The sequence below is a fragment of the Saccopteryx leptura genome, chromosome 2, assembly GCF_036850995.1.
Source record: "Saccopteryx leptura isolate mSacLep1 chromosome 2, mSacLep1_pri_phased_curated, whole genome shotgun sequence".
Taxonomy (NCBI): domain Eukaryota; kingdom Metazoa; phylum Chordata; class Mammalia; order Chiroptera; family Emballonuridae; genus Saccopteryx; species Saccopteryx leptura.
In genome coordinates, this window is record NC_089504.1 from 338,573,665 (window position 1) to 338,596,956 (window position 23,292).

At 47.4% G+C, this 23,292-nt stretch overlaps 1 protein-coding gene and 1 pseudogene across 3 annotated transcripts in view; one reads left to right on the forward strand and one right to left on the reverse strand.

Moving 5' to 3' along the window:
• MYO1D (myosin ID) overlaps positions 1–23,292 on the reverse strand; it is a 372,921-nt gene that overhangs the window by 27,241 nt on the left and 322,388 nt on the right. The gene's annotated exons all lie outside the window — the stretch shown is intronic.
• Positions 22,097–22,692, forward strand: LOC136394384 (coiled-coil domain-containing protein 28A pseudogene; annotated as a pseudogene).

The following is a 23,292-nucleotide window of genomic DNA, read 5'->3' on the forward strand; positions in this document are numbered from 1 at the left end:
TCAGACTCTTAGTCAATGCCGCTGCTGCAGAACTGAGAGCTCAGTAGTCTCGTCAGGCCTCAGAACAATATTCCAACAGATGAAACCTTCCACGCGGCCTGGTTTCCCTCTTCCTGGGATGGGGCATCTATTTCTGGCCCTATAATGAGAGAGGAGCCCGTGGTGGCGGCCCAGGCCTGCTTGCTCAGGACTCCCACATCACAGGGACCACTGACCAGGCTGCTGCTGCTGCTGCTGGTAGACGGACACATCAGAGGCCCCATGCGGGCGCAGGTCCATTGGACGGCTCTTATTTTGTACTTTAAGTTCCCAGAAATGGGTTGTCTGGATCCAGGCCGAAGCTGACTGGCTGGAAACGAGAGCATGGGCTCTCTCAGGCCACACTTGGGCTTTTCCTGCCTGCCATGAGGAGTTCCCATTCCCTCCGGGATCACTAAGTTGATTTAAGAGCCCAAGAGGGGCCTTTATTTCCCTGCCCCTCCCCCAGCCTCCTAAGAGATTTCTATGTGAAGTGTCCCCATGTGGCTTCTTGCCAAATGTGCCTTGGCCTTGAGTGCAGACACACTTCTAGTAGAAAGTTAATTGCATCTGATATGTTGGCGGGCAGTTTCGGCAGATTTCCCCACTGTGTGTGTTTACAGCGTTAGTGGCTTCTAATACGGGCCTTATTTACAGCCTGCAGGGTTACCTGGAGAAGAGGGCAGAGCAAGTTGCTCCTAAATGGGTGAGTCGCATTTTCCAAAGATTTACTCTGTATAAATGGGCTGGGCCACTCCCACCAACCCCTCTGGTTTCTGCTCATGTTATCTCATAACAATTAAAAATGGCACAACAAATCTGAGTAGATAGTGATTGTACTGAAAAGTGAATAATTCCCTAATAACTCTACAGCACTGCAGTTCTTTCTTGGGAACAATTCATAGCGTCACATGATTCAGCCTTCCCGATGGGGAGGGACCTTGAATTACTGGCTCAACTTCATTAGCATGAAAACAATCAAACCAAATACCCTCTTCCTCTGGGGCTGGAAGTCAGACACCCTGAGTAATATTTAGGTCAGTGCTGCCCGGGCAAGTCTGAAAAATGGTTCGTGCCCTGATTAGACAGTTACGTATTTGTTTTAGATGACTGTAACAGGAAAGGACCCACAGGCTTTTTTGGGCAAAGCGAGGTTCTATGGGTAGTACCGAAAACAACATGAGTGGGCTGAAGCAAATAATCCGTCTGTCCAGCCGAAAGTGTATTAGCATCAGCTTTACACCTGAAATCCAATCTCCGGGTTTGGTGAGTAGAAGTGTCCCCACTTCTGTTTGTTTCCATTTGTGGGAGCCCGTAGAACAATTCTCAACAATGATTGTACATGAGGACTATCAGAGAAGCAACTGAAAAACTGTGGTCCTAACAGAGGTCAGGCACCACTTCTAGAGATTCTGTTTCAACTGCTATGTGTGTGGGCTCCTGGGCACAGGTGTTTAAAGCCCCAGGTGGTTCTCCCGTGCCCCCTCCCGCAGAGCATCAAAGCATCACCTTCCCTGGGAATGACTGAGGGGGGGAGCTGGCCCTGTTCTGCCTCAGATAGGTGCTCCAATCAGCTGCTTGGGAACTGGCCTGGTAAATGACAGGGTTCTCCTTATATATAATTTAACCGATTAATCAAACTTTTTATTAAGATGAATTATAAACATATACTAGAGAGAGTAGTTATACAGAAATTACTTGGAGCAACTTTATAGAGGTACTGTGTACAGGAGGGGTTGAGCCCCTGGAGGGTTGCTCACTCAGAGGAGGCCTGTGGAGACGGGCACCTGTCCTGGCACCCTTGCTCACCTTCCAACAGATCCCAGCCCCATCACTGTTTAGCGCCTTCCTTCTTGTCCATGTCTCCTATCTCTTTATTCAACAGAGACATATCAAGACCTGACCGTGTGCCAATCCTTGAAGATACACTGGTGTATAAGGCAGGTCTTGTTCCTGCTTTCATGGAGCTTACAGTCTGGTACGGAGACTTAAGTAAACATGAATCACACACACTCATCACTGTCCATTCATAATCCTGTGAGGAGCTCTGAAGGTAAAAAGCACGGAATACTGTGGAATCTCACAGCAGGGGACTTAATGCAGTCTTTTCTACTCTTGGGGGAATTGGGCAACAGTTTCTTGAGGAACTGAAGTTAAAGTTTAATATCACATTTTATTTTTAAAACTGAATAATAAATGCACATGGTATGATAGTCACAGGTACCAGGGAATATATGGGAAGAACAAGTTTTCTGTCTGCCCTATCCTCTGGTCTCTCTGTCCCCTACCAGCACCCACAGGTCCCCTTACTGTGCATCAGTCCAGACGCTGTGCTGTGTGAACAACGTCCTCTGTAGGACATTGTATACATACTGGGGTGTGACTTTAAAGCCTAAACTGTAGCCTTTAACCATCTTAAAGATCTACCTTTCAGTTCTGATGTAGGAGTGATAGTGATGGGAACAGGCTTTGTTAAGAAGGAAGGCACTGGAGAGCCACTGACCCGTGACTGGTGTAAGAGGGTTCCAAGGTTTCTGACTGTTACTGTGTTCTGTCATTTAAATATTAGGTGTATGACCAGATAGCTCCGTTGGCTAGAGCATCATGCGGAAGCGTGGAGGTTGTCAGTTCGATCCCCTATCAGGGCACATACAGGAACAGATCAATGTTCCTGTCATCTCTGTCTGTCTCTCTCCCTCCTTTCCTCTCTCTCTAAAATCAAAATAAATATTTAAAAAAAAAGTATTAGGTGTAACCTCAGAACATGGAAGAGGTTCACTTTAAAGCTATGTGTTAGATATAACTGGTGTCTAGAAAATATTTCATTTTTTAAATCTAATTAGACCATGATATGCCCTTTATATAGACACTCTAATAGAGTGGCACACATCTGTTTTCTTTTTGCTTTTTTTTTTTCCAAAAAAGAGGGCAGCAGCTGGAATATGAGCCAATCTGACATTTTCAGCCAGTGCCATTAGAGCTGCTATGTTGCCCCAAGACAAAGCTGGATAAAGGGTATGGGTTGGGGGTTAATATTGTGGCCTGGCACCCTTCATTACCAGACTACAGCGAATGCTAACACAGCACATTTTGCTTACGCAGCACCCCTCCCCCCCCAATGACGAGTTCAAGCCCCGGAAGCTTAGGCACTCTGATCTGGGGGGGGGGGGGGGGCACAATCCTATCTAGATGAGGAACTCCTGTAGGTGATGAGTTCCCTGAGGCCCAGATGAGGTGAGTTTCCATGACTAACAACTCCCTGTCACTCTGGGGAAGTGGCTGCAGTGACCACCCTGGCATCAGCTACAGGGTGGATGGCCAGGTGAGGGAATAACAATTCCTATTCCTTAATTCTCTTTTTAAAAGACTAGTTTCAAGTGAGGCATTAAGGTTCCCAAGAATAACAAGTGGAAGGGGCCTCTCATACTGGCAGGTGTGGGGAATCCTCACCATCTAGCAGGTCAGGTTCTGGGCACATCCAGGGGTCTAGGCAGCTTGGGAAGGGCTGCTGTCCTGGGACCCTGGGTGGGGTGGGGTGGGGTGGGGTGGGGTGGGGCAAGAAGGGGGCGACAAAGGAAATGAAGGAGGGGGTGAGAGGAGAGGAACTAGGAGAGCGAGAGAGACAAAGAGAATCTGCACCCGCTCAGGGTGGGCTGCAGCAGAGGAGGCGGTGCCCGGGCAGAGGCTGACGCTTTTAGCTCTGCCGCTCCCTGAGTCTCCATGGCAACGCGGGCATTAGCGATTCCATCTGACATTAAAATGCCGCTGCCGCCACCACCACCACCGGCTCGGAGCAAGGAGGGGTGCTACGGCCGGCGGGTGAAATATGTGTGTGCGCGCGCACACTACACACAAACACGCGCGCACGCATGTCCACCGAAGGGGCCCGGGCACGGCTGGCTCGTTTGAGATCTTAGTTTTATGCATCCTGTATAGTGTCCCCAGTCCCAATCTGCCCTCCCTCCTTCGGGCTGTTTTTGTTTGTCTTTCTGGAGAAGGTGATGATTTGGGGCTTACTTAGATCATCTGCCGGCATATTGATGAGTTCCCGGGTTGCTGAAAGCGGAGGGGATATGCATCTGGATCAGCTGAGGGCATATGATTGGTTTAATACAAAAAAAAATTAAGAAATGGGGTATTTGGGGAACTAGGATTGCTTTCTTTTTAAACCAGGGATCTATATATTAACCAGGCGTAGTTGAAAGGAAAGGGAGGGTTAAGGGCTACCCCCTGCAGACATGTGGAATAAGATCAGTGGAAATCCTGAAGACTGAGGCCCACGCGAACCACCCTGCAGCAGTCTGCCCCATGTGACCATTTCCCTGCTCAGATTCCTGCTCCAGAAAAAGAAAATCAATCTGTGCACCTTTTATGTTCCTTTCTTTTTTTTTTTAACTTGAAGCCCATCCTCATGGAATTATCTCGGACTGTATTTCAGTGCAGGGAAAAGCTCACGAAACTGTATTTTTGGAGGGTGAACACTGGTCTTAATCATTTCTGTAACTGCCTATTTCCCCCAATATGCCCTTTCTTAATTTTTTTTTGTATGAAAACAATCATGTGCTCTCTGTCCCATGATGGGACTCCCCATACGTACGGCGAGGGGAATGGCCTGGCCACTGTGAATGCGTGAGGTCTGCAGAAAGGACTTCCCAAGGTCAACATCCTGAAGACAACAGGGACTGAGCCCAGAAATATCCTGTTAGTACAGATGCCTTGCTGAGAAGTCAGACAAAGACCAAGGGGTGTGGCTGGGAAGTTTCTGAAAACTCAGTGAATAGCAAAAGCTGGACAGGAACATGTGCCTTTTTATCCCATAGATGATGTCTCCCCTTAATGACACATCTCGCCTGGGTCTGCAGTGTCATAATTCATAAGAAAATAAAGAGGCATGTTGATGAATAACAGGCATGTGACAGGGTGGTGCTGCCTGCTCTGGAGAGCTGTGGGGTCCCCAGGGATCAGGGGGCACCATGTCTGACTGGACTGCCAGTTCCTGACCAGTAGGATTGGGTCTCTCTAACTAGACAGGCCTGTGTCCATTCCAAGAGCCCTACATGCTCTGTGATCATCTTAGAAGCCACTCGGGTATGCCAGGGTAGGAAAGGACTCTTGCTAACCAGGCTTGCCACAGCCAGTCACAGAAAAGCTATAAATACAAAGAGTAAGTGCCAACTGCTATTATTCCTGAATCCAGAATTCTAAACTTCCCATAGTCCAAGATGACTGGCAAAGTTCATCTTCCTTGCAGGGGTGGAGGGTGAATAGGGAATGGAAGGACTAAGATGCTGGGGACGCCGGGCAGGGAAGCAGCCCCCTTAAGTCAGCAAAGCCTGAAGAAGACACTGTCCTCCAACAGACTTACTGAAGAGACCGCACCTCAACTCGGGAAACTCAGAATTCTAGAACTGGAGCCGAGTGGGGAAACATCTAAAACATTCTGGTTAGAAGCCTGTCTATTTATTTCCTAAAGACCGCTCCCTTAGGGACAGATGGCTGGTGCCTCCCTCTAGCATTGCTGCACCCTGACAGTAAAGCAGTTCTTCTAAACCATGGCAACCAACCTACTCTTAGAAACCCACCTAAAATAAAGATGCAAAGGCCCAAGGACAAATCCCATTTCTGTCGCCTGAAATGAGTGCTCTGAGGGCGAGCGTTGAAGCGGTGTTCCTTCAGAGGCCGGCTCGGTGTGACTCACGCCCACAGGTTCCCACGCAATCATGAACACACTGAAAAGAACTCTGGGGAAGTGAGGGCAGGAGGAAATCTTAACGGCTCACGCAAGTTGCACCTATGCTCAGCAGCCAGAGCTTTAAGGAATATTTAAATGGAGATAAGTAGTGAAAGTAATGACCAATAACTTAAAAATAACTTGGAAAAACATTAATTTGCTGAGATATGGTCCATGGAAACCTTACCAGCCATCCTGGATTAAATAAATCTCAGATTCCTGAGAGACTCCAAATATTCATGTCTAATAAAATATACATATCCTCCAGGAGCAAATAATTTTATGTTTTGTGGTTAAAGGAAAATTTAACCAAAAATGATAAAGGTATCAAATTCTCTTCAGGGGGGTGTCTCACCCTACTCCCATCCTGACTCCCATCCTGCCACTGAAGGCCTATGGTCTCCTGATCAGCAGAAACCACTCAACTCAGGATTGGAGAGCCTTTGGCCCAAAAAAGAGGTTCCCTGCTGGTGGTCAGAAGGAGAGAATCCTGTCCCAAACCACCTTAACTTCTTGAAGGCCCTCTTAATTTTTAGATGTTGACTTGAGATGAGTTAAAACATCACAGGGCTTGGAAGGGATGCCTGGTGAACGCAACAGGAAGAGGAGACGCACTGTTTCCAAGCAGAGGACAGAGCCCTGAGGGAGTGGGATGCAGAGCGAGGACGCCGTGATGCTCAGATGGGGACGGGCAGGAGGAGGATGGATGATCTGGTACAAAGGGGTGAGGGTATGAAGCCAAAGGGCAGTATGAAGTCACGGATAACAGAGGCCAAGGAAAACCCATCGGGGATAGTGGCCCCAAAACCGAGACTGAATTATGCTATATATATTTTTTTAAAGCAAGAGAGAGAGAGAGACAGAGATAAGAAGAGAGATGAGAAGCATCAACTCATAGTTATGTCACTTTAGTTGTTCATTGATTGCTTCTTATAGGTGCCTTGACTGGGGGGCTCCAGCCAAGCCAATGACCCCATGCTCAAGCCAGTGACCATGGGATCATGATCCCACACTCAAGCCGGTGACCTCGGGGTTTCGGACCTGGAACCTCAGCGTCCCAGGTCAACGCTCTATTCACTGTGCTACCAGCAGTCAGGCTACGCTACACTTTTGAGGAAGGCCAGCTGCCTGTGCATCCCACTGTGGAATATCCCACTACTTATCTATCTCCTCACTATCTTTGTGTCCCCTAAGCTTCTCAGTCAACGGTGCTCTCTCACAGCACTTCCCCTGCCTGCCTGCCTGCCACTTCTAAGACAAATGACTGGAGACACAGGGGAGGCAGGGCCTGAGGACCTGCTATTGGCCAAGAAGAGAAGGCAGGCAAAGAGATGGGAGGCCAGAAGGGGGGAGAGAAAAGAGGAAGAAGTGTGTCAGCATGGGAGGGGACCTTCGTTAGAACCCTATGACTTCATTTCAGAGGCTGTGAACTGTGCAAGATCACACCGGTAGTCAGCTGCGGAAGTAAAACTCTCCCCTAGACTTCAGGTTTCCAACTCAGTGTCCATTCATCTAGTTGACGAGAGGGGAGGAAGAAGAGCTAAATGCCACCAATAACGAAAGCGCACAACGCAAACGAAAAAACAGAACTCTCCACAGGAAACGCAGAAGACTCTAAAAAGCAGTCCTATTAGTCTTTGTGACAAAACAATGAACCTGAGACGACTGTGCGCCAAGAGTGCCCCTTCCAGAGTGAGACTGATTGGGGCAAATCCTGCCTTCTCCACTGACAAGCAGAGGGGGCCCGGGGGAAATCATCTGAATCTCTCGAAGTCTCAATTTCCTCAGTCGTGAGATGGGGGATAACAGTAGGGTCCCCCTTCATACAGATTCTGTGAAGATCAAAAAATCAGCTCCCTGGCAAAGCGCTGTGTCAGCACAGTCTGCACATGAGTGCTTAATAAGCGCTCATTATTATGATTCCTACAGAGCTTTTATAAGCAGGGATAAATTGGCTCTTCTTACTAGAAAAATGCAGTTAAAAAAAAAAGTTGATGCTTTTCTAAGCATGGAAAAGCCTATCTATTTTCTTTGGCACTAAAGGAGTGTGTATGTATATCTTTTTGAATTTCCCACAATAAAAAAAAAGTGTCCTTTCACTTTTGTCTTTGGCGGAGCATGCTTCCTTCCCACGCCAACTTACTTTTTCATCTCTTGGTGAGAAAGTCCCGGTCACAGTTTCACAACTAAGAAGAAAAAAAAAAAAGGGCTGCTTCTTAGCAGAGTGCCACACATTCTCTCCACGCGAACTGGCTCAGGCGTCTGACGGAAACAGTGAGGCAGCTGCTTATTTCAGATGACTTCTGTTTTCCTTAAGAAAGCAGCCGGACTTGGATGATAGCTAAGATAAGGAATTTTCAGTCTGAAAGAGTTCAGGTGCCAAGATGCTTTTTTTTTTTAACCATCTGTAAAATGGGTTCCATGAGGTCAATGAATATGAATTAATATGAATGGGGGAACTGCAGGCTCGGGTTGTTATTTCTTCAGCCCCTCAGGTGACACTCGTCTGATCACTGATCCAATGGCCGGATGACCAAACCCCCCCTCCCCCCACCGTGTGGATGTCTGTGCCTGTCTCATGTAGAGACCCAGGTCCTGGAGAGTTTCACATTCCTGGGTATTTTTAGATTCATTTACTTCAACTGGTTCAAATGCAGTCACCACATGGTATGCAGCTGTGGGAAGCAGCTGCTATGGTTTGATTTCTAATCAGTATCACATGACATTTCTTGTCAGGTAATTTCTAAAATTCCTTCCCCCCCCCCCCTCTGGAATCTAAGGTGTAACATCAGAGCTGTGCATCTGATGGCCTGTTCCAGGTTGGGGATACAATCCAGAACCTTGCTAGAATGGAAGATTTCAACTCTCGGGACCCACACTTCCCAGCCCTGGAATCGTCCAGTTCTGGCATCAGAACTCTCTGAGGTGGTGTGGTGGGTGGGCTCTGGTCCTGAAACCTTCCAGAAGGCCCTCCCCCTAGTTTCCAATGTAAGCAAGGGGACCTCTGTCTGCTGGGGAAAAAAGCAGAGAGGATGAGGCAGCTTGCTGGCCTGCTGGGTACCCAGCTTCAGTGACAACAGCTCCAATAGACAGGAGGTGGGTCACTCAGCTGGGGGGGAGACTGGACAGGACCCATGCTTCCTCCTGCTCTCTTGCCATCTTTTCTCTTCTCCACATGCTCACCTGCCTGTCTCTCTGGCATTCTGCTGTTAGTCTCTCGGTTTACCCACAGGTACCTGTCTCCCACGACGCTGTAGCCTTCAGGCCTGTTGCACATGCTGTTCCCAGCTGTTAGACTCTTGGTCCTTCTCCAGACCAACTGCTATTTGTCACTTGATTTTCAACATCAACATCCCTTTTGGGAGCCCTTCCTGATTATGCAAGGCAGGTTAACTGTCCCTTTAATCTGCTAACACATTGGATTGTAATTTCCACTTTACTTACCCAGTTCCCCACTAGACTGTCAACTCCTGGGTAAGGTCGGGGTCTTGTTCACTGTTGTATCCCCATTTCCTAGCTCAGGGTCTGGCCCAACACCTAGTAGGTGCTCTGTAAATATTTGTTGAATAATATTCCAGACCCATCAAGAACTCTCCACATTTTTTTTTTGCCCCCTATATAGTTTTCAGACTGTATGAAACTCTGGTCCACAAAGCACCTCTCCAAACCTTCTACTTTATCACAATTTTTTTTTCATTTTTTTTTTTTTTTTGGTAAGTACCGTACTCTGTACTTACAATTTTCTTTTTTTTATTTTTTATTTTATTTTATTTTATTTTATTTTTTCTGAAGCTGGAAACGGGGAGAGACAGTCAGACAGACTCCCGCATGCGCCCGACCGGGATCCACCCGGCAGGCCCACCAGGGGCGACGCTCTGCCCACCAGGGGGCGATGCTCTGCCCCTCCGGGGCGTCGCTCTGCCGTGACCAGAGTCACTCTAGCGCTTGGGGCAGAGGCCAAGGAGCCATCCCCAGTGCCCGGGCCATCTTTGCTCCAATGGAGCCTCACTGTGGGAGGGGAAGAGAGAGACAGAGAGGAAGGAGGGGGGGGTGGAGAAGCAGATGGGCGCTTCTCCTATGTGCCCTGGCTGGGAATCGAACCCGGGTCCCCTGCACGCCAGGCCGATGCTCTACCACTGAGCTAACCGGCCAGGGCTTTTTTTCATTTTTTTAAACTGAGAGGCAGGGAGGCAGAGACAGACTCCTGCATGCACCCTGACTGAATCCATCTGGCAAGCCCACTAGGGGACGATGTTTTGTCCAACTGGGGCCACTGCTCTGTTGCTTGGCAACCAAGCTATTTTTAGCACTTGAGGCGAGGCCATGGAGCCATCCTCAGCACCCGGGCCAACTTGCTCCAATTGAGCCATAGCTGCGGGAGGAGAGAAAGAGACAGAGAGAGAGAGAGACAGAGAGAGAGAAAAGTGAGAGGGTAAGAGGTGGAGAAGTAGATGGTTGCTTCTCCTGTGTGCCCTGACTGGAAATTAAACCTGGGACTTTACACGCTGGACCGACACTCTACCACTGAGCCAACTAGCCAGGGCCTTATTACAATATCCAAGTTAAATCTGTTACTTCTGAGTTTGCAAAGATCTTCAATTGTGCCTATAGGTAGGAAAAGGTGACATTAGAGACTCCCAGGTGGCATCTGTATCTAAGATAAATACATAAACGACAAGTGAAAATGCTGGCCAGATAACGGAAAAGAACCAGATACTGTTCATCTGTATCCTGGTCCCTCATGAAGCCTTTTTTATTTCTTCTTCTTCTTTTTTTTGGTGGGCTGGTAAGTTTGGATTCCTATTTTCAAGGCATATTCTTGACAAGGAAACAGCAAGAAAAACTTCCATTGACTATCTGGAACTGTTTTTCATTTCCTTTCAAGAGAATTCTTCTTATAGTCGAGAGGGAATTTTCAGTTATGTGTAGTTTCCACTAATGTCCCTTCACCCCACCCTTGACCTTCTGCTCTGAGCAGTTAGGCACTAATGCCGAGAGCAGCAATTATCGCTGTCACATAAAGCACCGCTGCTGGTTCTCCATAGCTCCTCTCATAAGACCACTTTTCATACTTCTCACAATGGGTGTCTTTCCCCAGCCCTCACCAGCAAGTGGTATTTTAAGCAGTGGCATACATGGTGTGTAGGATAATGACACATGCCTCTTATAACTGCAATGCCGTATTTGGCACAGGATTCAACTCTCTGCTTTAAAAAAAAGCCACAGGAACTAGGTCTGCATCTAAACAGGGCACTTCAGAATGCCACTGATGGCATCTGAAGCTGTGCCTGGTGCTGTCAAATCCACCCTGGATGCTGGGGAGATGACTTGCCTGGTGGCAGCTAACCACAGAAGGGAGGGGTCCACGTGGCTGTCTGAGAGGTGTGTGCACAGAGATGATTGGTCAACGTGTGTCTAGTCCAGGGGTCTCAAACTCAACTCAGCATGTGGGCCGCAGAGCAAGATCACAGCTGTTCGGCGGGCCGCACTAGGTCTACAAAAGGCAACTGTTACGCAACACTTTTCAGTGTCACAAAACGACCAGAAACTGTAGTTCGCATCACAACTGCTGTTAACTAAGCTAATATCTAGCTAGGATGCTAGAGAAATGAAAAATACAAGTAGGCCCCTAGGCTTACTTAATTTTATCCAAAATATATATATTTTTTTAACAGAGGCAGAGATAGACAGGGACAGACAGACAGGAACTGAGAGAGATGAGAAGCATCAATCATCAGTTTCTCGTTGCGTGTTGCGACTTCTTAGTTGTTCATTGATTGCTTTCTCACATGTGCCTTGACCGTGGGCCTTCAGCAGACTGAGTAACCCCCTGCTGGAGCCAGCGACCTTGGGTCCAAGCTGGTGAGCTCTTTGCTCAAGCCAGATGAGCCCGCGCTCAAGCTGGCGACCTCGGGGTCTTGAACCTGGGTCCTTCCGCATCCTAGTCCAACGCTCTATCCACTGCGGCACCACCTGGTCAGGCTATCCAAAATATTTTGAACTTCGTGGATTAGTCTGCGGGCCGCACAAAATTGTTCGGAGGGCCGCATGCGGCCCGCGGGCCGTGAGTTTGAGACCCCTGGTCTAGTCTATCAAGACACCACTAGGCACAGTGGACTATAAATAAGCCAAAGATCTGCTTTCTGCCCTCATAGATTTTACAGACTAGAGATATCCTGACAGAAAGGCCCAGGCAGGACAATTTCTGCACCAGTCAAAGCTAAACAAAACCCAAACAACTTGATTCTTATGGTAGCAGAAGTGGTGTATTTGAGGTCCACCCTGTTTAAGGCTTGTACCTCTTTTGTCCCACCGGACCAATGATTTGCAGAAGAAGGCAAGCTGATAAAAGAGTCTAGGCCCTTATCTAGGCCCTGGCCGGTTGGCTCAGTGGTAGAGCGTCGGACTGGCGTGCAGGAGTCCCAGGTTCAATTCCCGGCCAGGGCACACAGGAGAAGCGCCATCTGCTTCTCCACCCCTCCCCCTCTTCTTCCTCTCTGTCTCTCTCTTCCTCTCCCGCAGCCAAGGCTCCATTGGAGCAAGGTTGGCCCAGGCGCTGAGGATGGCTCTATGGCTTCTGCCTCAGGCACTAGAATGGCTCTGATTGTGGCAGAGCGACACCCCAGATGGGCAGAGCATCGCCCCCTGGTGGGCGTGCCAGGTGGATCCCGGTTGGGCGCATGCGGGAGTCTGTCTGACTGCCTCCCCGTTTCCAACTTAAGAAAAATACAAAAAAAAAAAAATAGTCTAACCTCCTCTGCCCTTTGGAGAGCTGGTGGTAAGACACCAAGGACCCTATTACACAGCAGGTGGCAGAAAGTAAGAAGACAGAAAGCCCAACTGGAGTGCTGGTCTCCTCAGATTCAGGAAGTTGACAGGGAGAGGAACTAAACCTGGCGTAGAATGTGTGTGAGAGTTATGGGGTGGGGTAGTGTTGTAGGCTGAATAAGGCCCCACAAAGATATCCGTGTCCTAATTCCTGGAACCTGTGAATGTTACCTTATACAACAACAACAACAAAGGAAATTGTAGATGTGATTGTATAAGGCTCTTGCAATGGAGAGCTTATCCTGGATTATCCAAGTGAACCACAAATGCAATCACAGGGTCCTTATAAGAGAGAGGCTGAGGAGACTGACACAGAAGAGAAGGCAATGTGATCACAGAGGCAGAGATTGGAGTGATGCGGTCACAAGCCAAAGACTGCTGGCAGCCCTCAGAAACTCGAGGAGACAACACAGCAGATTCTCCCCTAGAGCCACCAGAGGAAGCACAATCACACCAACACTTTGATTTGGGGCCAAAATTAAATCAGTGATACTGTCTTGGGAGTGCTGGTCATTAGAACTATGAGAAAAATTTCGGTTGTATAAGCCACCAAGTTTATGGTAATATGTTATAGCAACAATGGGAAACGAACACAGATAGGTTGATGAGACTTCTATGGACCTGATGAGACTCGGTTCCAAGAAGCATTATATGGTGGGACTAATGAGAGAGAAGAACAAACATTTCATATTACTATATTCAAAAGGTAGAGTCAATATAAAATCCTGACACACACACACACTCACACCCACCCTTTCCTGGATTTGAATTGGCAACTACTCTTATCTAGCTTTGCAGTGTTGGGTCATGTCTGAGAGTAACTCATGGAAAATTGGTGAATTGAGAAAAAGAACCATGAAACAAGCCCTGTCTAGGTAGCTCAGCTGGTTGGTTTGCTGTCCCGATACACCAAGGTTGCAGGTTCAATCCCCACTCAGGGCACACACAAGAATCAACCAATAAATGCATAAATAAGTGGAACAACAAATCAATGTTTCTCTCTCTCCCTTCCTCTCTCTCTAAAGAAATCAATAATAATAATGAACCAGGAAACAAGCTCCTCCAGCTTAGTCAGGGAGGGTCCCAGAAGGCACCGCAGATGTACAGTGGAGACAGGCATGGGAAGTAGAAGGCGGCCAGGAGTCCCTTTGAGGGGCCAAGCAGCCGGGGCCGAGGGGAAAGGAGAACACCCACCAGAACCAGGAAAGGGGATGACGGATCTGCTTCGTAGCTCAAAGTTGCTCCCTGAGAAAGGGCCGAGAATGCTAACTCTTCCTGTTCCATCTTAAAACTCCTTCCTAGGAACACAAGTACATACATATTTAAAAAGAGGACTGCAGGGTGCTGAACTGCTGGGCGTGCCATATGGATGTGGCCGGGACAGGGTGCTGGGAGGCTGCCTTTTGGGTGGGCGGGATCTTTAGGTCCCTGGGCATTTGTGGGCAGGGTAGGTGCCTCCTGCTTACAGAATGGCTTCAGGCTTAGGACACTAACGTGTTTCTATGACCTCTAGATGGGGGCCGGAGAAGGGACACAGGAGGCGAGAAGTCCCGAAAGTGAGAGACAAACACGCTTCACAGCCTGGGCGGCATTCCAGGAGGCTCTCCAGGGACAAGGCCCCTCACTGTGCAGGGGGCGCTGTGCTGACTTCCAACGTGTAAACAAACACAGGACCACACAATCTCCGCACTGTACGCCCGCTGCACAACTTCAAAGGCGCCTGCTGTATCCAACGCGGACAATAGCGTTTTAAACTCTCGGTTCCTGGCCAGTCAGCATCACTTACTGCACATTCACAGTATCTACGGCACTGGAGGGAGTTCCCCGGGCTCGCAGTCCAGGCGGATGGCACAGCCTCAGTTCTCCAGGGAGAAGGATAAATACAAACAATGTCCCAAACCAAAACCAAAACATAGGTGACAGATCTCTAAGGCATCGACACCCAGAAGAACCAGCAAAGGAACAGAGATCTGCATTCCTCATGCTTCCAACGATACCATTTCCGTGGTCTTACGTAAGTCACAGAACTGTCTGTGCCCTTTTGTTCACCTGTACAATAGGCTGAATACAGTAAAATATGGCTCAGATTATGGTAAGAATTCAATGAGATTGTGTGAAAGAACTATTAAAAACTCTAATAATTATATCACCAAAAATAATATAATGTAAAGCATAAGGAAATATAAAATTATCACACCGATGAGGTGTAGAAAAAACACAGCCTGTTTTTAGTCCAATTCCAAGAATATAATTCGTTGTGACTCATCAGGATACTCTGGGCCAACAGTGAAAGATACCATTCAAGAGAAAAGAACATCCTGACACTGAGTATAGTCTATATTGGTTTGGACCTGCCCCCTCCTTTAGTACTCCGCCTTCATGCCCTGTGGAGAACTGATCCAGTCCCACTCCAACCGCAGGCAGCACCGGCACAGGCCCACACGCCTCAGCCTTAGGGATGGGCAGGGCATCTGGACCCTATTCTCTGGCCTTGGGGCTTTAGCCTGGATGGAGGGCCTGTGTGTTAAACAGAGGCTTTCCTTGGGATTCAATACTTTGAAGTACAAAAGGTTTCCTCTTTCCTTCGGGTGGCCATGTGGCATAATGCAAGCCAGGAGCGGCCCGTGGCCATGGCTTTCCCTGTGTGGGAAGCCTACTGTAGGACAGCGAAGCCACCACACAGTGATCGCGGGCAGCGGAGAAAGCCGGGCTGGGGGAAGAAGATGGCTCTCGATTACGAGCAAGTCCTTAGTTCTACTGCTTAAGTCTCCAGGGTCCTACACCTGTCAGTTCCTTCCAGGACATTCAATTTTGGGTTTAAACTGGTCACTTCATCTGAAAGAGTTCTGATTTTATAGCGAGCTTACTCTGCAATGAATGCTAAATAACCTTGATGAGGTTAAATAGGAATGTAGCTGCAGAATGACCCTACAGCTCAGCAATGAATGCTAAATAACCTTGATGAGGTTAAATAGGAATGTAGCTGCAGAATGACCCTACAGCTCAGCATTTAGAAATATTAATCCTCAACTTTCTGAACCTGCCTTAGCGTGAACAACCTTCTGTATTAATCAAGCGAAAAGGCCTTGTGTGCATGTAATGATGAGGACCAGGAGAAGGATTCAGCCAAGGGCTGGCTGGATTACCCCCCCACCTGACAGGCATGATCCACACGGGAAGTGAGTTCAAAATATACACAGACAATAACGCTGAAATGTGAAGGGACAACATATAAGCTTCTCAAGTCTGAAGTACCGGTTGATATTAATAATAGTCTGCTCACTGAACAGGAAAAAGTCATCTCTCAACAGTAGTATCAGGAATTGCAAAATGGTACTATCTTAGAGGTCACTGCACTTGAAGCATAAACTCCATCTTAATGGCTGTGTCATTATCTGGCTGCAAACCACATGACCAAGCTGCTGTGGAGTGGTACCTCAGCCACGAGGCTCCTACAGGATACGAACACTCTCAAGGCCCTGGCCAGATAGCTCGGTTGGTTAGAGCATTGTCCTGAAGCACAGAGGTTAAGGGTTCGATCCCCTGTCTGGGCACATGCAGGAAGAGACTGATGTTTCTGTCTCTCTCTTCTTCCTTCCCCTCTCTCTATAAAGTCAGTAAAATAAACATTAAAAAACAAAACAGGCCCTGGCCGGTTGGCTCAGTGGTAGAGCGTCGGCCTGGCATGCAGAAGTCCCGGGGTTCGATTCCCGGCCAGGGCACACAGGAGAGGCGCCCATCTGCTTCTCCACCCCTCCCCCTCTCCTTCCTCTCTGTCTCTCTCTTCCCCTCCCACAGCCAAGGCTCCATTGGAGCAAAAGATGGCCCGGGCGCTGGGGATGGCTCCTTGGCCTCTGCCCCAGGCGCTAGAGTGGCTCTGGTTCCTACAGAGCGACGCCCCGGATGGGCAGAGCATCGCCCCCTGGTGGGCGTGCCGGGTGGATCCCGGTCGGGCGCATGCGGGAGTCTGTCTGACTGCCTCCCCATTTCCAGATTTGGAAAAATACCAAAAAAAAAAAAAAACCCAAAAAAACCCCACAAAACACTCTCCAGGTCCCATACTGCGCCATCCCTGAGAATTCCACTGACAACTTCCAATTTAAGTGGCGAGAAGTCAGTTTTCCAAAACAAGTACAGGAGACAAGGGAATGATAAAAATGTAAATCCTTCTGTGAATTCTTCTCTGATCTCCATCTTTCTCTTATCTTCCAACCAGATATGATCTGTCTTCTTTGAGCCTCTACGCAAGTTTATCTCTGCTACAAACCGGCCCACGCAATGACACTGAGTTCAGAAATTAAGAGATTGCAACAGATGAAACAGTGTAGCACCAACATCTTACGATGACCCTGGCCTTTCAAGAGGCTCCCGTATGTGGTGTATCTGGATTAATCTAAGGAGCATACATGGGGGAAGATGAAAAGTCGATGAAAACCAGTATTAGGTAGACAGTCTCATCGAAAATTTGACATTGGTCTTAGCAGGCATCCCCAAACTATGGCCCCCGCGGTCCGCATGCGGCCCCCTGAGGCCATTTATCCGCCCCCCCCACGGTACTTCCGGAAGGGGCACCTCTTTCATTGGCGGTCAGTGAGAGGAGCACTGTATGTGGTGGCCCTCCAGCGGTCTGAGGGACAGTGAACTGGCCCCCTGTGTAAAAAGTTTGGGGACCCCTGGAAGTGTAAAGATATTTGACATGCCCATTTTCCCCCAGTAGGGCGGAGACCCTCCACTCCCATGACTGGGTGTAAACAATTTCATTTAGTTTTATCTACACTGCGGTTATTTTGCTTGGTGGTTACAAAATGAATGAGCGCTATCTTCTTTAAGAAGCCAGACTTCATTACTGCACCTTGCTTCCCTGGGTTTTCCACGTCACTGAATTCAGTCCACAGTGGGTGTTTTCTTTTTTCTTTCCTTTCTTTTTTTTTCTTTTGCTTCAGTTCTTGTTCCTTGACCACCCTGTGGCACCTGACAGGGTGGCCTTAGAACACTCTCTCATGAGGCTTCCCTGGAACAGCCTGTTCTCTTCCAGCTTGTTAACCATTCTTCTTGTCCCTTCCTCTGCCCTCTACCTTCAGGACTTCAGGTGATTTCTATATGCTGATAACTCCCAAATCCATGTCTCTAGTCCACTGGGACCCCAAACCTCAGATCCAGATGACCCTTGGACCTCTCCCCTTAGTTGGGAGGCAGTCTGGTTTACTGTCCAACCATCCACCCACTGCTCAAGCCCGAAGCCTGCAGATCCTGCAGATCCTCCCTGCATCTACCTTCTCTCTCTCTCAACTTGCCGCGATCCAGCAGGAAGTCCTGGAGACTATACCTGCTAGATCTCTCCACATCCACGCTCTCCCCCTCTGTCCCATCGCTGCCTCACGACTCAGGCTCTCAGCGTATCTCCCCTCCATCACTGTGACAGCTTCCTCTCTGGTCTCCCTGCCCCCCCCCCCCTCTTCAAGCCGCACCCAGAATGATCTTAGTGAAATGGATCTGCTTGAAACCCTCCTCTAGGTTCCTTGCGGCCCCCAGGAAAGAGTCTGGATTCTTTCTGGCATCTCTGACCTGCTCCCCCCCCCCCTCCACTACTCCCTCCCTCCAACCTCCTCGGCTCCAGCTCCACTCGATGTTTCAGTTCCTCCGTGTGCTTCCTGGGCACCACCTGGCTCTCAGAATTGCTCCTCTGTTTGCTAAACCACTCTTCCCTCTTCACCCCTTCCCTAGTCCAAGTTTAGTCTAAGGAAATACTCTGAAATGCCTGAAAAAATATTTAGTACCGGATGCTCATTACAGCACAAATTACAATAAAAAACCCTGAAAACTACCAACGTGTCCAACCAACATAATTTTTAAATGACCGCATAACGTTTTGTGTTTATGGGTGATCACGCACGGTAGAGTGGATGAGAAAATCAAATTATGAAACTAGCTCTCCAGCACAATGCCATAGACACTAAGCTAGGAGCAGCGGCTACTTCTGCATGAGAAAATTCTAGGTGATTTGAATTCTTTTCTTTAGACACTTCTACATTCCCCAAAATTTCCCCATGAGCACACAATAATTATTTTCATAAGCAAAAAAGAAAACATATATATATATATATATATATATATATATATATATATTTTTTTTTTTTTTTTTTTTTTTTTTAAAGAAGACTATCCTGGGCAAAGGAATGTGAGGGCCTAGGCAAACAGTGAAGAGTCTATTTCTCAGGGAGGACTGCTGTGTATGGAGAGTTTAAATCCTTAACTGGTATGATACATAGAAGCGGATCAGTGAGTCTTGTAATAATCTGTTACAAAGGGTGAAACAGCTGAAGAGGCGGAAGAAGTTTCTGCTGATGGTCCACGGACAAATGCTAGGGCTAATATTATCTCCTCATCTTTGGGATGCGTTTTCATTCCTAACTAAATCCTCCCTCCTTTCTCTCCTCTCTACCCCTCCGTGGATGTGGGCATATGTTTTGGTATTGTCCAACCAGCTGGAGCACCACAAGAAGAAATGGGATTGAGTGACTAAAACACAGTTAACTCTCCAAACCCCCAGCTGCTGTGCTTCCGTCAACAGGGCACAGCAGGTGTCATCCTCGCCAACCCCTGTGCCCAACGGCGGTCAGAGCATGCATGGAAAGTTAGCACACAGACGTTCGGTTCTCCAGAAAAATGAAAATCATTTGGCTAAGTCCACACAGCTGTATCCGGTGGCCATTTGTGATGCGTTCGTCTTTGCAAAGGGACAGGAGACATTTAGTGCGTGCCTGAGAATTTTACACAGAAGGGGGTTTCCTGCTGAATTGGGCATATGTTATTTCCATTAAAGGTTCTTTCTCTGTCTTAATTAAATGTGGCGTTTAATGCATCAGCAATGTTAGAAGACAATGGTATACGTTTGGGAAAATGAGACCACACTTCTGGCTTACACAAAAATGTCACTTTGAAGCAGAAGATAGAAAACACAGCATCTTTTGCTCATTTAAGTATAATCATTATTAAATTTTCATTTTATGATGCAGCATATAGATATCATTTGTTGCAAAACGTATTAAAATAATAAGTAAATAATTTAAAAACATACTTTTTTTTTTTTTTTTTTTTTTTTTTTTTTTTTTTTTCATTTTTCTGAAGCTGGAAACAGGGAGAGACAGTCAGACAGACTCCCGCATGCGCCCGACCGGGATCCACCCGGCACGCCCACCAGGGGCGACGCTCTGCCCTCCAGGGGGCGATGCTCTGCCCATCCTGGGCGTCGCCATGTTGCGACCAGAGCCACTCTAGCGCCTGGGGCAGAGGCCACAGAGCCATCCCCAGCGCCCGGGCCATCTTTGCTCCAATGGAGCCTTGGCTGCGGGAGGGGAAGAGAGAGACAGAGAGGGAAAGCGCGGCGGAGGGGTGGAGAAGCAAATGGGCGCTTCTCCTGTGTGCCCTGGCCGGGAATCGAACCCGGGTCCTCCGCACGCTAGGCCGACGCTCTACCGCTGAGCCAACCGGCCAGGGCTAAAAACATACTTTTTGAAACAAAGATTTAAATCTTGCCAAAGAGAAACAATACCTTGCACTTATATAATATGTATTTATATAAAACCCAGTAATTAGTATCTCTGAGGACTTCAGAGTGTTTTCCCTGCAGAAACAAGACTCTAGCAACTTGAAGGCGAAGGGCAAGTTTCTTTCTCATGTTTAACGCTATTCCCAAGGACAGTGTCTGTACTCCAGGTCATGAGAAGGAGAACATAGTGAGAGAGGGGAGCAGAGAAGAGTGATGGGTCTCCCAGGTGACAGACTCTGATTCTGTTATTTTCTAGGCCTGGAAGAAAGGAAGCTGGTAAGAAATCACCAGTCATATCTGGATGAGGGTAAACAAGAGAAGATCCTACTGTGTCAGGTCCTTTAAACCTCTAAAGGGACTTTTATTATTACAGCTGCATAAAGTGAGTGGGTTCTTATTAGTTTAGATATTAAAATGAACCATAAAGATGGCTGTTTGGGCTGAATGAGCGATGAATCTTTATATGCTGGCTTCATTTCCTAGATTTTCAAATGGATAATTCTGAAGGAAATGCCAACTTATTAGAATTACATTAGAATTATTCTTCTAAGAGTTACATTTGAGTTGGGAAGAAAATGACAGTATGAATAAGAAAATATTAGGCAGTATATATTTCATTTTAAAGTTTGAATTGTTTCTTGGAATCTGACCTGGGTCTGATCTGCAGAATTTTCCACTTGATGCCCTTAAACACGGGCACTATTCCAACAATTGTTACTGACTCCTTTAAGCTTCATTACCCAGGATTTCATTTTGGTGGTTTGAAGAAAAGTCCCATGAATTGCATCCTTTCACCAGTTAGAAATCGAAGGGGTCACACTTCTTGTCAGCAGGAAGTGGAGGTTGGGAAGAATTCTATTTTGGGAGTTGAAAGGCCACCTTTGACCCAGCAATGTGCGGTTAGATGAAAGACAGTTCTCAGCTCTCTTACTTGATTGACCCGTGGAGTGGAGCAACGCACCCACGTGCGACTCCAGCAGGCTTGTTTCCTCCTGGGGTCCTAAGATATTTTGTAGCAACCACATCTCCAGAATTTTAGATGTTCAGGTGTTTAAATTATCTCCTGTGACCCAGGCATGTCACAGTTATTTTAATGTAGGTTATTCAAAACCATTCAAATTAAAATCTTGACTATATTCCAAGATATAAGGGTCAGAATTTATTCTTCTAGATCAGGGGATGGAAAACCAAGGCCCATGGGCCAGATCTGGCTTACTGTCTGATTTTGTAAATAAAGTTTTATTGGAACACAGCCACAGCTACTGTATTTATTTACATATCGTCTACGGCTGCTTTTGTGCCGTAATGGAAGAGCTGAGACTTTGTAACAGAGATCTTATGGTCCTCAAGCGGGTCCATAGAGAAAACAGTGAAGTCATAGAGAAGAAAACATAATCCTCATATACTGTTGGCTCTGAAGGAACCAAAGTTTATAAAATTATAGTAGCATAAATGCTAGTTATTGTTTTCCGATTTAGGGTTAATCATCAAAGTATAAAACAATGTAAAAAAAAAGTATAAAACAAAGTAAATACATATTAACAATGTAAAAAAGTAAAGCTATAGTTGTCGGAAGTTCAAGCAGGGGCACAGATCTTGAGTCCACTCAGCAGTGAGTTAAGAGATGGCATCTGAAGTTGATGGGGCATGAATTCTTTTTTAAATTTCACGGATGCTAACGCTCACGTTTCCCTTCCTCACCAGTCTTTAGTACCTTTGAAACTGGGATCTTCCCTACTCTTGATGATACCTTGAAAGTATAATTGGCAGTGTTGTTTTCCTGAGTGGACTATAAAATAATGATGCATTTAAAAATAGATGGCACCTTAGATCTGATGGTAAAAGTAACAGATAGTAGGTAAACAAAGGGCGCAGTGGCGGCATGGGGCCCAGAACGGGACTCTGTGACTCTGGCTCAGACTGCTGACGCTACGGAGGAGGCCTTGGAGGCCCCAGGAGAGAGAGGACCCAGTCCCCTCCTTTGTCAGGTCCTAGGAAGCTGGCCTGGTGCAATAGGAACTTAAAACAATGGAGCAGTGGAAAGTGAAGAGAAGTCCTCAGTCTTTTAGTGCCCACGCTACTCAGATTGGTGCCCCCCGAAAAAGAACTGCCATTCCAGGTAGTAAAAGCACAGGGTTTCAGTCAGGTTCACAGCGACCACAGTTAAAAAGAGGGATGAGAGAAGAGATGAAATCTCAGGGCGGAGAAGGGAAAGGCGCTCAGTCAAGCCCGATTCGGCATTCCCTTCTCACGGATGTCTCAAGGGGTCAGGAGACGGAGAGGGTCTTCTCAGCCTTTCGAATGATTTCCACTCTGGAAAACTTCAAGCATTAGGAAATGAATGTTCCATTGCACAGATGGAACATGTCTGGGGAATGCAGGAGAAATGAGCCCACCTGAATTTGAGCTCTACGGGGAGTTAGTTTAGAGGAACTTCCTGAGGATAAGAGGAAAACAGAGCGACTCTAATCTGAATAGGCTTCCGTCTGACGGAGCACGGAATTCTTCCATGCAAAAACTCCATCTGGCAGATGTACAAGGGGTTCCGACCACTTCTACCGGCTAAAACGAAACGCAGTTGCTTTCTTGTGGTTTGAACAAAAGCAGCATTCTTGACTTGTCCAGCTGAATCCGGGAGCAGAATCATCTTCCACAATAAGGAAGGATAGTAATTAACGTGCAAGTGCAATGACTGTTTTCATGCACTGCTTTCAGCAAATGTGACTTGCTGTGATTCACCACAACTGGAGGCCTAGGCCTTGTTGAAGGCTTAATCAGGAAACATGATACGGAGGTTGTGCGCCATTGCTTATTACTGTTGCCTTCTGGGGCTTTACTTGCAATGCATTGTGCTCAAGGCTGTTGTTAGGGCTGAGGGCTTCATCCTTCCTGAGCTCACTGAACTTACTCCGCCGCGGATCCTGAGCTGATGAACGTAGGCACAGGGCTTTCCGCGACCGCCCGGCTTCAGTTCACGGTGGACCATCAGTCCACACGCCGCTGTGCTTTCTGATGGCCAGTGACAGCAAGGTGTTAGATGAGTATTTGTGAAGTTTGCTATATTTAGGACAGTGATTGTTTTAAAAATAAAGTAACTGATAGTAAACCACAGGTAATAAAAAAAAAAATAATTGGGAGGAAGGGAGTGACCAAAGGCAGCTAAATA